A 15,221-nucleotide genomic window follows, 5' to 3' on the forward strand; every position below is an offset into this window, starting at 1 on the left:
GGCGGTGGGCCGAGTTCGTCGGAGCGGGGCTGTTTGGTGGTTGTTTTCGTTTGGGTTTTCTGGAGTTGAGGGGAGAGAGAAAATGACAGTAAGAGAGAGAGAGAGAGATAGGAGGTGTGAGTTGGCTGATTGGAGAGAGAGAGAGGAGGAGGAGGGGTGTACGGGTGAGCTTGAAATAGAGAGAGGATTGGAGAGAGAGGATATGCACGTGATTTGGGGGAGAAAATCAAGGGAGTGAATAGGAAATAATTAAAAGGTGATTAGGGAATTGATTGATTGGAGTTATGGAAAGAATTCAAATGAGAGTAAATTAGGGAGAGAAAAGATTACAAAATATTTATTTATTTATTCATAATATTTAAAAATAATCATCATAATAATAATTAACCATATAATATATTAATAAATAGTTAACAACATATGTACTAATGTACTAAGCTCAGGTTTACATTAATAATAATAAGGTCACTAATAATATTAGCCATCAAATGATTATATAAAAAAATCATTAAACTATAAATTAATATTTAACAGAATTAATAAATACAAGACTATATATTTTATTATTTATTTATTTTGAAAACTTAGAAAATTTCAGAAATTAGGAAAAATATTAATAAAATATAATATAACATTTTAAATACTAGCAAAATTATTTAAATACGTATCGAAAAATTACGGTTGTTACAGCATCACTTGGTGGTCGATATTGGTTCGTCACGTTTGTTAATGATTATTCTAGGCGTTGTTGGGTGAACACCATGAAACATAAGAATAAAGTTCTAGATTTGTTTGTGGAGTGGAAAAAGAGATTAGAACTGCAGACTGGGAGAAAGATCAAAACGTTATGATCCGACAATGGTGGTGAGTATACTTCTGACCCCTTTCAGTAATTATGTCGTGACGAGGGCATAGAGAGACACTCACAGTTAGTCATACACCACAGCAAAATGGGATGACAGAGAGGTTGAATCGGTCTTTACTGGAGAAGATCCGATGTTTATTATCGCAGAGTGGTTTGGAGAAGATCTTTTAGGCTGAGGTACTTACATATGTGAGCCACCTCATTAATAGGCTGTATTCATCTGCGATTGAGGGGAAGACCCCTATGGAGATGTGGTCGGGAGAGCCAGCACGAGATTATGACCAACTCAAGGTATTTGGGTGCCCTGTATTTTATCATGTGAGAACAGATAAATTGGAACATCGAGCTAGGAAGACCATATTTGTAGGATTCAAGCGTGGTGTCAATGGATACAAGCTTTGGGATCTAGTTGATAAGAAGATTGTGCTGAGTAGGGACGTCACGTTTGATGAGGCTTCTATCTTAAAGCTTCCCAGCTCTCATCAGGTAGAGAGCGACCCGACGGAAGAGATATCACAGATGGTGGAGATCGATGCAGCTCCACATTATCCAGATGGTATAGTATCCATTAGAGTGCCGACTGAGATGATGCTAGGCAAGCACGACGGTGACACGGAGGATACGGGTACTGATGTGCAGGATCAGGAACCGACGACTCAGGTTTAGGATTCGATTGCGGTTCGGAAACAGAAGAGAAACATACAGATGCCAATACGGTATGCCGACACAGTTGTGTATGCACTTCTGATGGAGAGTATCGATGAGTTGGTGCCTACCACATTCAGAGAGCTCGAGCAGAGTTCGGAGGCTGATTCGTGGCAGGTGGCTATATAGGAGGAGATGGAATCTCTTCATAAGAACGATACATGGGAGCTTGTTGAGCTTCCAAAGAGGCGGAAGGCAATTGGTTTTAAATGGATATACACGAAGAAGGAGGGCATTAAGAGCACTCCATTGAGGTTCAAAGCTAGGTTGGTTGCGAAGGGCTATGCACAGGAGGAAGGTATTGACTATAATGAGTTTTTCTCTCTGGTGGTGAAGCATTCTTCGATTCGGATTTTACTAGCTTTGGTGGCATAGTATGATTTAGAGTTAGATCAGTTGGATGTAAAGACGGTTTTTCTTCATGGTGATCTTAATGAAGAAATATATATGACTCTGCCATTGGGATTCTGAGCTGCAAGGAAAGAAAAATTGGTTTGCAGATTGAAGAAATCGTTATACGGTTTGAAGCAATCTCCTCGACAGTGGTATAGGCGATTTGATGGTTTTATGATTGGTCATTCATACACTCAGAGCCAGTTTGATCCTTGCGTATATTTTCACAAGTTGAAAGGAGGTGCATACATTTACTTTTTGCTTTATGTCGATGACATGTTAGTTGCCTCTACTTCCAGGTCGGCTATAGATGAGTTGAAAGTTCAGCTTTCAAATGAGTTTGAGATGAAGGACTTGGGCGAGGCGAAGCGCATTATAAGGATGGAGATCAATAGAGACAAGAAGAAGGGTAGAATTTGTTTGACACTGGTGGCTTATTTGAAGAATGTTCTACAGCGATTCCATGTTAGCATGGATACGAAGCCAGTTGGTATACCTTTGGGAGCCCATTTGAAGCTCTTAGCTGGTCTTTCACCAAAGTCAGTTGAAGATCAAGAGTTGATGTCGAAGACTCCATATGCGAGCGCGGTTAGGAGCTTGATGTATGCGATGATATAAACGAGACCAGATTTGTCACAGGCGGTGAGCATGGTTTCGAGATACATGCACGATTCAGGAGTGGGTTATTGGGACGCCGTGAGATGGATTTTGAGGTACATTCAAGGTACGCTCAATGTTGGTTTAGTTTATGAGCGGGACACTACAGGTGAGTAGTTATGTATTGGTTACATTAATTTGGATTATGCCGGGGATTTGGATAAGCGCCGGTCTATTATGGGGTATGTGTTTATTTTAACCTGTGCGCCGGTGTGTTGAAGAAGCACCTTACAGTCGACGGTGTCTTTGTCTACGATGGAAGCAGAGTATATGGTAGTTACGGAGGCTGTAAAGGAGGCTATTTAGTTTCGAGGACTTTTGGAGGAACTTGGTATATCGTAGAGATCCGTTACTATTCATTATGATAGCATGAGTGCTATCTATTTGGCGAAGAATCATGTTTTTCATGCGAGAACGAAGCACATTGACGTTCGTTATCACTTCGTTCGGCTATTTGGCGAAGAATCATGTTTTTCATGCGAGAACGAAGCACATTGACGTTCGTTATCACTTCGTTCGGGATGTTCTTGAAGATGGCGATGTGGAAATTGTGAAAGTCCACACGAAGGATAATCCGGCGGATATGCTCACTAAGGTGGTTCCGAGCAATAAGTTTGATCATTATCAAAACTTGTTGCATATTCGTGATTGTTGAGGTCGTTGGCGGCCATTTGGATGAACTATGGGAGACTTGATTCCTTGGGCAAGAGGATACGTAGGCAATCATGTTTGATGCAGCCGGTTTGGATGAGTTGGTTTTGATGAGGGTGAAATTATTTGGACTTTCATTCGGGTTCCTGACTTATTCTGGATTGAGTCCGTTTTCGTGAATTATTTCATGGCGTACTAGACACAACAAGTGGGACATTTGATTGCTTTGGTGTCGGCTCAGTTTTGGAAAAACTTCACTGAGGTGGAGAATTGTGAAGCACGTGGCCACAATATGATCAGGAGATCACATGAATGAAGCAGTTATCAACGAGTTTAAAACCGAAGGTGATTTTTCATGTGGGGGCCACGATATGATCAAAGAAGTTTTCCAGCGGCTGCGTTTGATGGCCCACTCGATTGAAACATTATAAATACCCTAAAGTTCCTAGGTTTTTGACAGCAATTGAGGGCGTGTGCAGAGGTTTTTTGAGGTTGTCTTCATTGGCTGCGGGAGATAGCCAGCGAAAAGAAAAAAAAGGGTTTCTGACTTGGCGGCGTACAGAGCAGAAGGCAAAAACCGAAGGTGATTTTTTGGCTGAGAAAGAGAAAAATCGCAGAGGCTTTTCGTCGATTATTGGCGGCTGTCCTTTTGTAGAGAGATATTGTGAGGGATTTGAGAGTTTGTTTGAGGGTTTAGGTTGTGAGTGATTGTAAACCCTAGTTGTATTCTCACTCTATTAGTAGATCTCCCCCCTCCTTGCCCCGTGGACGTAGACAATTTGCCGAACCACGTAAAAATTGGTTATACTGCTATTCGTGTGATTTGTAATAGTTTTTAGGTTCCCTCGACAGGCCAGCCTTAGAACTGATGAGAGAAAGAGCTGATATCTCACTTGGTTGAGATATTTTGCTTAAGGTTTATGTTTCCTTTGTGAAACATGATTTCTTATTACGATATGACTCTCTTGTTGTGCTGCCGATGTGCTGCCGAAATTTCCTCTGCGCGCAATAGTTCACCCCAAAATTAGTGTGTTTGGGTTTAAGAACGTGTAGATCAAGTTTAACGGAGCGGATCGCAAAAAAAAGGGAATGATGTGATTTTAGACCACGTCCTTAGGTGGGAATCTAAGGTGTCATCTTAGGAAAACATTTATATATATATATTATATATATATATATATACTAGTATGTACCCCGTGCCAAGCACAACCCTCACCTCTTTTCTATCATTGCACTTGAAACACCCCTCCCCTTATTTTTAATTACATAGTATTATTGTACAACTAAAATTATAAAGCATATTAAACTTTGTGTTTAAACAAATTTCCCATATGACACGTACATGAAGTTATTATAAATTATTCCCTTGTGTTGATAGGCACACGTGTCTATTGTGACTTGCCTAGTTAATCGAGAGTAATGGTTGAGTTTCTGATTCTTGAACTTGAAAGTATAACACTTTGATTCTTAGGGGATTGATGGTTCGAAACACAAACATCTAAATGTCCTAAAGATGACATACAACGTGGCAACTGATGAGTTAGTTGAAGTCATTAAGGATAAAAGACTGCATCATCAGGTTTCAAAGTCATGGCTCCAAAGAACACTGCCAATGAGATTTCATTTTCTACAATAAGACGTGGCATCAGCAATCATTTAACATTAGTCGCAAAATATAAAAGAGATAGATCTCAATATACTTAGTTATTAATGCAACCAAATTGCAAGGAACAGGCTAAAGCCAAAAGAAGAAAATCTAAAATTTTAAATTTTATATATGTAGGAATTATATTAGAAAAGGAACAACATTAAAAGACATAGTTGTTAATTAAGAACATAGTTAAATAAAAGTTGTTATGATATTATTATTCTAAGAGTAATAAGAAACCATGGGTATCTAAATATTCGATTCATTATAATTTCAACTTCTACTTGGAAAACAACATAAACCTGATTTGAGAACGATGCGGCTAGATTGATGAGAAGACCATGAAGCCTAAAAACCGAAACCTGGCCAACAAAAAAAAAGAATAACATTCGTATTAGAATTAAATTAGCACATAAATTATGGAAAAAGAATATAAAATTATGGCATATATATCAGTTTATATGCTCAAGGTCCCTAAAAGAAAAAATGGAATATATAGGATTTTAATACTTAGTAAACAAAAAGAATACAATAACAAATGAAATGAAACCTCCAAATAATTAGCAAAGGATTTTAATACTTAGTAAACAAAAAGAATACAATAACAAATGAAATGAAACCTCCAAATAATTAGCAATATTTCTTCCTCCTATTACATGGTTTTCTTAAATAATTAGCAATATTTCTTCCTCCTATTACATGGTTTTCTTCTGAGGATTGCTTTTGTGAGGTCTTTCATTTCTGAGAAGCTCGACTACATATTAAAGGAAAAAGAGTTGAAACAATTGAGATTGTCATGAGAGTTGAAAAAAAAACAACTAACATAGTCAATCAAATTGCACATAATTTTTTTGTGATATTCAAACTTCATAACTGATGAAATTGATCAAAAAGTATTCCTATTAAGAAATTAAATCAATGTTGAAGAAAGAAACAAAGGAGAACAATCATGGACATGATTTGCAGCACCTTCTTGAATTAAAATGCATTGAAACTACTAATGAGGAACATGTTAGACCCTAGAGGGGGGGGGGGGGATTAGGGTCTTATGCTAATCTAATCCGATTAAATGCCAATTAAAATAATTAACAACTATATTCTTGCAAGATAGGTATACAATCTATAATGGGCAAGAATATGCAATATACACAAAGTGATATATCCTATATGATGAAATATATATGAGTATATGAGCAAGGATATATAAACTCAAGGGTAAACAATCTAAACTAGATAGTGGATGATATAGATAATGAGCTAATGACAATGGCGATATAAGATATGAACATAAATATGAAAGAACGCCAAAGCACACTTTATTGAATACATCCCTCGCCTCCAGAACGCTTATGCAGATGCACTGGCAGCACTAGCGGTATCACTAGCACAGCCTCCCGAAACTGAACTTTTAGTCACAGTAGGGACGCATCAACTTTGCGTACCCATATACGATATGGATAATGAAGAGGAAGATGATGGAAAAGTAAACGCCAAAGAGGTGAATTCAACTCAAATTGGGTCTGAGTCCCGAGATTGGCGTTTTCCTATCATTGACTACGTCCAATATGGTATTTTGCCAGAGGATGTAAAAGAAAGGGAATCAATCCGCCGAAGAGCGCCAAGATTCTTCTATAATACCGAGACCCATACGTTATACCGTAGAGGGTACGATGGTTTGTTACTCCGATGCCTTTCGAACAAAGAAGCAGAAGAAGTTCTTAAGGAAGCACACGAAGGAGAATGTGGGGCACATCAGCCCGGTCCTAAACTGTATGATCGCATCAGGAGAATGGGATATTTCTGGCCAACGATGGTTCGTGATGCAATCGAATACGCCCGAGAATGTCATGCCTGTCAAGTACATGCAAATTATATGCACCAACCACTAGAGCAGTTGCACACGTCAACCACGTCTTGGCCGTTCGAGACATGGGGCATGGACATAGTTGGTCCTATTTTCCCCCCTTCAGTCAAAGGTGATCGATTCATCCTCGCAATCACGGATTACTTTTCAAAGTGGGCTGAAGCAATTCCGCTTAGAGAAGTGAAGACGAACAACGCCATCAATTTCATCAAACACCATGTCATATACCGACACGGCGTGCCAAGACGGATCATCCATGACAACGGTCCACAGTTCATAAGCAACGCCTTCATCAGGTTTTGTGACAAGTTCAAAATTAAAGATGTTTCGTCAACGGCTTATTACCCCGCTGCGAATGGATTAGCTGAGGCATTTTACAAGACGATCATCAAGATCTTGTCAAAGCTCGTGAAGACCAATAAACGAGACTGGGATGATAAACTCGGTGAAGCACTCTGGGCTTATCGTACCACCATACGCACACCTACGGGAGCTACCCTATATTCGTTGGTATACGGATGTGAAGCTGTGCTACCATTGGAGATCCAAATCACATCCCTTCGGATCGCTCTCGCGACTGAGATGACGACAGAAGAACAATATCAGAAACGTCTCGAAGAACTCGAGAGGTTGGATGAAAAGCGCTTGGAAGCTCAACAACAAATTGAGTTTTATCAAGCCAGAATATCTAGGGCTTTTAACAAAAGAGTCCGACAGAGAAGCTTCAAGGAAGGAGATCTGGTCCTCGCTGCTCGCCGACCGATAATCCTCAATTCCAAGAAGAAAGGTAAATTCGAACCCAAATGGGAAGGACCATTTGTAATAGACACAGTCTACTCAAACAGCGCATATCGCCTCATTTCTATAGAGGGCGTCAGATAATTAATGCCAATAAATAGGAAGTTCCTAAAAAAGTACTATCCCTAGTACATTCGGGATAACCCATTTATCGGGAAGTTCCTCGAAGAATATTACATTTAATATTCTAGAGGATAACCCGAAATTATTTCCACCACCAAAATCCCTCACTGATCAACTTCAATTGATAGTGAGTCCACCAAAAATGTCTTTTCTGGTCTAAACCACCAACAAATTCCCCTCTTGATTCTCCCCATGAACAAGAGGTCCACTTTCAATTCAGAGTTTTCTTTCGATAAACGAAAGAACTCCCCTCCTTTTTCTCTGGTTAAGCCTTCTCATGGTCATAACCAAAGTTGAAATTTTATTTCGATAAACGAAAAACTCATCTAGATAACCGATCCTATAAAAGGTAAGCTTATTTAGATAAATTTTATTTCGATAAACGAAAAACTCATCTAGATAACCGATCCTATAAAAGGTAAGCTTATTTAGATTTTCCGGATTCTCGGAGTGGAGATCCCACTTCTAGTTTCTTTCTTGCACTGGAAATAGAATATAAAATTCTTCCTTTCCAGAATCAAGGAATAGAATATAAAATTCTTCCCTCCTTGTTCGGGGAATAGAATATAAAATTCTTCCTTCCCACACCAATCCTTTTCCAAGAATTTAGGATTCATCTTAGGAAGTTTATCCCGAATCCTAAGCAGGGATAAGTCTGCGCCTAACACGCGCTGTCGGTTTAGTCTTTCTCTGTAGAAAAAGACACCAGTGTTAGATTCTGGGGTATTCTATCCTGAAACCTAAGCAAGGTTAAGTCTGCGCTTAACCCGTGCTGCCGGTTAGTTCTTAACCGTTAAAAAGAACACCCGTCCGCATATTCAACATTGTGGCAGGTTGTTATTAATAACACCAAAATCCATGCCTCATACGCATGGGGAATTTCATCCTGAATCCTAAGAAAGGATATGTCGGCGCCTAACACGCGTCGTCGGTTTAGTCTTTTCCCGTAGAAAGAGACACCAGAATTCGATTCTGGGGTATTTTATCCCGAAGCCTAAGTAGGGATAAGTCAGCGTTTAATACACGTTGCTGGGTAGCATATTCCCATAACAATGGCGAAGTCTATGTATTCAAAGTCATAGCAACAAGTCTCAGAGGATTCAATCTCTGAGCACAACGTTACATGCGAACGGATTTAGACAATCCGCATGCTAGCCCGATTCAAACAGTAGTCGGTAAAGGCTTATCAAACCTGTTGAGGGCTGGGGGTTAGCCAAAAATCCTAAAGTCAACACCTAACACGTGTCGCCGGGTAGCCTATTCCCGTAACAAATGGTAAAGCCTATGTATTCAACATCATAGCACAAAAGTCTCAGAGAATTTTCCGACACAAAATCGGAACTCAAACCTTACCCTCCGGAATATACCGACTACCGACTACCGTTTGAGTCGGGCTAGTATGCGGATTGTTTAAGTCTGCTCCCATGTAACGTTTAAGCTAAAAGAGTGAACCCTTTTAGTGCTACGATATTGAATACGTAGACTTCGTCTTTCTCACGGGAATAGACTACCCGGCAACGCGTGTTAGGCGTTGACTTTAGGATTTTTGGCTAATCCCCAGCCTTCAACGGATTTGATTAGCCTTTACCGACTACCGTTTGAGTCGGGCTAGCATGCGGATTGTCTAAATCCGTTCCGCATGTAACGTTGTGCTAAGAGAGTAAACTCTCCGAGACTTTGTGCTATGACGTTGAATACATAGGCTTCGTCTTTCTCACGGGAATAGACTACCCGGCAACGCGTGTTAGGCGTTGACTTATCCCTACTTAGGCTTCGGGATAAAATTCCCCGTGCATCAAGTGCGCGGATTTGACAATCGTGTCTTTTCTAAAAGCAAGGACAGATTGAGAAACGGGAGAGGAAGAATTTTATATTCTATCTCCCGGTGCCGAAGAGGAAGAATTTTTATATTCTATCTTCAGCTGGAAAGGAAACGCGAGGTGGGATCTCCACCCCCAGAATCCGGAAAGGTGAAACTAGGAGTGGGATCTCCACTCCGAGAATCGAAAAGATTCAGATAAGGGAATGAATTCTCTTAGACTTAATGCTATGATTTTGAATACATAGACTTCGTCTTTCTTACGGGAATAGACTACCCGGCAACGCGTGTTAGGCGTTGACTTATCCCTACTCAGGCTTCGGGATAAAATTCCCCGTGCATCGAGTGCCCGGATTTGACAATCGTGTCTTTTCTAAAAGCAAAGACAGATTGAGAAACGGGAGAGGAAGAATTTTATATTCTATCTCCCGGTGCTGAAGAGGAAGAATTTTATATTCTATCTTCGGCCGGAAAGGGAACTTGAGGTGGGATCCCCCACCCCCAGAATCCGGAATGATGAACTGGGAGTGGGTTCTCCACTCCGAGCATCGGAAAGGTCCGAGGAGAGGAAGAATTTTATATTCTATCTCCCGGTGCTGAAGAGGAAGAATTTTATATTCTATCTACAGCTGGAAAGGAAACTCGAGGTGGGATCTCCACCCCCAGAATCCGGAAGGATGAAACTAAGAGTGGGATCTCCACTCCGAGAATCGTAACAATTCGGATAACCCTAACTGTCGGAAGGTTTGATTACCCGATTTGGAAGTGGACCTCTCGTTCATTGGGGGAATCGAGAGGAGATTTTGGCTGTGGCCCTAACTGTATGAATGTTTGACCAAGCAGGAGTTTGAGACGACCTAACTGTCGGAAGGTTTGATCGCTCGATTTGAAGGTGGACCTCTCGTTCATTGGAGGAATCGAGAGGGGATTTTGGCTTTGGCCCTAACTTTTATAGGTTTGACCAGAACGCAAAGAGAGTGGAATACGGGTAGCAAAGAAAGTGCCAACCCATATTACCACTCAAAGGGAGACTTTAATGTTAGGCGTTTAGGACCTAGCACGTTGAGTCTGAGAAACGCCAATGACTGGCAGATGGGAATGTTGGTGGGTCCACTGTCGTTTGATTTGATCAGCGGATGGTTTGGTGAGGAAAGATTAACCTACCAGAAGATTGGATCTCTTCTCACAAAAATAACTCATAAGAGTTAGAGAATAAGAAGAGACATTCTGACCTTCAGAGTTCGAATGTAGATTTCTCCTTCGTCAATTCCACAAAGACCGGGTTATCCCTAAGAATACCCATGTGGTATTCTTTCGGGAACTTCCCGATGCATTGGATAATCCACCCCCAGTTTCTCTCTTGGAACTGGGTTTGACTTGGTTGTCCGACCGGGTTATCCTTAAGAATATTAGCGTAATATCCTCCAGGAACTTCCCGTCAATGGTAGGAAATAGTTTAGACTCATATACCTATTGGAGTATCAGGGAGCAGTTTAACCTCATATACCGGTAGGAGGAATGAGAAACAGTTTATACTCGTATACTCTTTGGAGTGAGAAGCAGTTTATACTCTTATACTTATCGGAGTGTTGAGAAGCAGTTTATACTCGTATACTCGTCGGAGTTTTGAGAAACAGTTTATACTCTTGTACTCTTTGGAGTATTGAGGAACAGTTTATACTCTTGTACTCTTTGGAGTATTGAGGAACAGTTTATACTCTTGTACTCTTTGGAGTATTGAGGAACAGTTTATACTCTTGTACTCTTTGGAGTATTGAGGAACAGTTTATACTCTTGTACTCTTTGGAGTATTGAGGAACAGTTTATACTCTTGTACTCTTTGGAGTATTGAGGAACAGTTTATACTCTTGTACTCTTTGGAGTATTGAGGAACAGTTTATACTCTTGTACTCTTTGGAGTATTGAGGAACAGTTTATACTCTAAATTACCCAAGCAATGATCTTGATCTTCAACGAAGCTCTATCTTGGTAATCTTGCGGATGAAGCTTGAACTTGGATCTTGACTTAAATGTGCATTGCTTCACTCCACTATTCCGCCAACCTCCTTTGGATATGATCGTTGAAGCTCTATTCCATCCATCCTCCAACAACGTTGTTTGTCTATAATAAATAAGAAAACACAAATACTAGACAAACAACATTAGTGGTAAATTGTTTGTTAAACATCATCAAAACAAGAAGGCCAACAGAACAATCTTAGTTTTTGAAAGATAAATTTTCCACATTAATGAGTAGTTCTTTAAGGATCAGTCACTCCGATGGGATGAGGAGTTATGACTATATATTTTCATGTCGATACGTTTTGACTTTCCTTTCAACAACTCTATTTATACTACAAAATCTTGGCTACGACCAACAGAAACTCAATTATTCCCAGTCATCATTTAATAGTTAAAATCAATAAATTAGACATTGTGATACATGAAAATATAAGGTAACTTCATGACAATTGTACCTTTTTATTATTGTAAATTGAATTGTCAAATTCAATTTTAATTCTTCTTTCAGCGCACTCACCTTTTGTGCACTACAAAATTCCTTTTGAGCATGTCTAAGTAATTCTACTATGATGAAGTTTTAGTATCTTTTAGCACAAAAAATGTTAGAATTTACAAAGCACTAAATTAGAAATAATAAAAATTAAAACAAAGGAGCCTAAAATAGTTACAATGAGATCACCATTCTCGCCCATCTTAATTTTAGTATAAATGTGTCTATTTATTTAGGAAAAGGATTGAATATTAGCAAAATTTTTTGACAATTGTAAATTGTGGATCGAATTAACTTGGTAATATTCTAACATGAGACAGTTCTGGGCTTATTGCCAACAAATTATTAATAACTATAAAACATTAACTGAATAACAAATAATTATAATAATTTATAATATTTGAATAGAATAATTAAACGCATGACACTTTAGTTAAATTTGTATATATGAAAATGTTAGAACTTGCAGCTATAAGTTCATAATCGATGATCAAATTCTCACAGATCTGCTCAATCCTTTTCATTCTATAGCTGTAACATATATTTTATAATCCATCGGAGCTGCAACATGTATTGTATAATTCATGATAGCTCCACGAACTCACAAAACTTAAATAAAGCAAAAAACACATATTCACATTCACATTTTTCTCTTAAATCAAGAAAATGCTAACAGTCCATATTAAAAAGAATAAATAATAAATAATAAAGAAAAATACAATTCCTAGCAAAATCTTCAACTTGAGTTTCAAATCAGAGAAAGAATAAAAAAGAGCAGGGATTATAAGTTTATCTACTTACCTTTGTAAGTACTTGGTAATTTAACTTCTCGAGATCTTCATGGCATATTTTCAACTCTTCCTTAAAGAGCATGAATATCTTTATATGCCTAAAGCAAGTTCAAAAGATCAAGTGTTAGATATAATGTCATCAAGCAATATATAACTATTGATAATAAATTTCCTCCATCCCTCTCACTTTTTACATCTTTCTCCTTCTTCTGAACAGAATTTTTGGTTTATAAACAAAGATCTCCATACATCTTTACCCTGTGTGTGATACTTCTAGTTGTAAAAAAATAGTCTTCCATATCTTCTGAAATAAAGATCACCATGCAATAATCTTAAGAAATTTAAACAAACTCATATCACAAAATATATCTTCTGAAATAAAGATCACCATGCAATAATCTTAAGAAATTTAAACAAACTCATATCACAAAATTCAAATTTTAAGAGAAATAATCTTAAGAAATTTAAACAAACTCATATCACAAAATTCAAATTTTAAGAGAAAAAATAATACTTTGTTGATAGTAAGTCTTCATATTGCTTGCAGTGGCAAGCTATAATCTCAACAATACAATATATCAGATAACATCGATTTCTTTGATAACATCAATATAAGAGAAAGTGAGTTTCTAATATAGCTAAATTTTGATATCTTTTATTGAGAACTAAAAATGGTTACCTTATGTTACACTATATTACCCTAAACAGTATTCTACATGTTTAATGTAATATCGAGAAATTCAGAGATATTCGGTTGAATGTCCAACATCTGTATGCATTTAGGGACATCTTCACATGTTATGAAATAATTGATGGTGTTTGACATGCATGATTAGTAGACTTTAAGATTTCATATAAAGTGGCGTGTTACTTTGAAGTATAATATCAGTGAAGGAAGCAACTTCATTCTGTTAATAAAACATATAAATAGAGAGTTCTTGTACGTATATAAAGAAACAAAGTAATTCATAATAGCTTTTGAGGATTTAAGTTCTTGGATCCTTTTTAACAATTTCTAGTATTATGCACACTGCACATAGAGACTTTTCATATAATAATTAGACCAAATTGGAGTGTGCAAGATCCTACATTCTCTTATGTCTAAAGGTATATATCATATTCGTAAAGACAACAAACTCAAAAGAAATCACATTTATGGTAGACGATTATTCAATAAATTTATTCAATAAAAAAGAAATATGTAACAACAAAAAAATTCATTTAATACCAACATATCAGGAAAAAAATAATGAATATCATACTTGTAGGATCTTTTTAAAACTCCAATAACAACTCATAAGGTATGAAATTGGTGAAACTTGTAGCTAGAACTTTATAATTGATGTCTGAATTGTTACCGTTGTGTTGAATCCTTTACTTTCTATTGCTACAACATCTATTGTATACTCAATAACAACTCGAAAAATCTATAAGATGCCTTGATGAATTATTAATGCATTTTGGCTTGAAAAAAAATTTCCTTATAAAATACCATTAATAAATTGCAAATGTATATTGTAAATGAAGAAAAAAGGGATTATTGCTATGAATATGAATGTTCCAATATGAACACTTAGAGACACCATTTAATCTGTTTGGAATGTGAGAGGTTGCAATTGCTACGAATGTTCCATTAGCATTACTAACTTATGCATGAAAGAGAGATTATTGAACAAAACCCCAATGGAATTAGAGATGAAAGAAGCTGTGAACAAACCAATACAAAAAGAAACTTCATTGGAACTAACAATGAAGTTGGAATTTATGCATTCTTAACAGATTGTTACGTAATAATTGTGAAATTTGAATGTAAATAAAATAAATATTATTTTTTAAGGAAATTAAATATTCAAGGCTTTTATTAGTAATAAAAAGAGAGTCAGCCGATTAAAAGTAATAAAACAATTTATAATTAGAGATTATGAAAGGTGAAATCTGTAATTAGCTGTCAATTTATAATTAGAGATTATGAAAGGTGAAATCTGTAATTAGCTGTCAAGTGGCAAATTAAAATGCACCAGACTTCTCCTTTAGTATATAGTAATAGATTATACATGTATTGATGATTGTAGTAGAACTTCAATATACATAAAATTGTTCTATCATAATGTATGATAAAAAAACTACAAATATACATCATATATTTGTAATCCATAAAAAAATTTACATAATTTTTTTTACATATTTGTAGATCTGCATTTATGCAGATATCTTTTGACTATGACCAAGTATAGTAGATCTGCATTTACTTGTAATCCAAGTTCGGTATTATCACATATTTATAATCCATAAAAAAATTACATTTATTCATTCATCTTGCATTTTAAACCTGCAATTACTTGTAATCCATAATTTTTTTACATATTTACTTGTAATCTTTTGAAGAAAAGTATAA

This window comes from Asparagus officinalis, chromosome 7, assembly GCF_001876935.1.
Source record: "Asparagus officinalis chromosome 7, Aspof.V1, whole genome shotgun sequence".
Lineage (NCBI taxonomy): Eukaryota > Viridiplantae > Streptophyta > Magnoliopsida > Asparagales > Asparagaceae > Asparagus > Asparagus officinalis.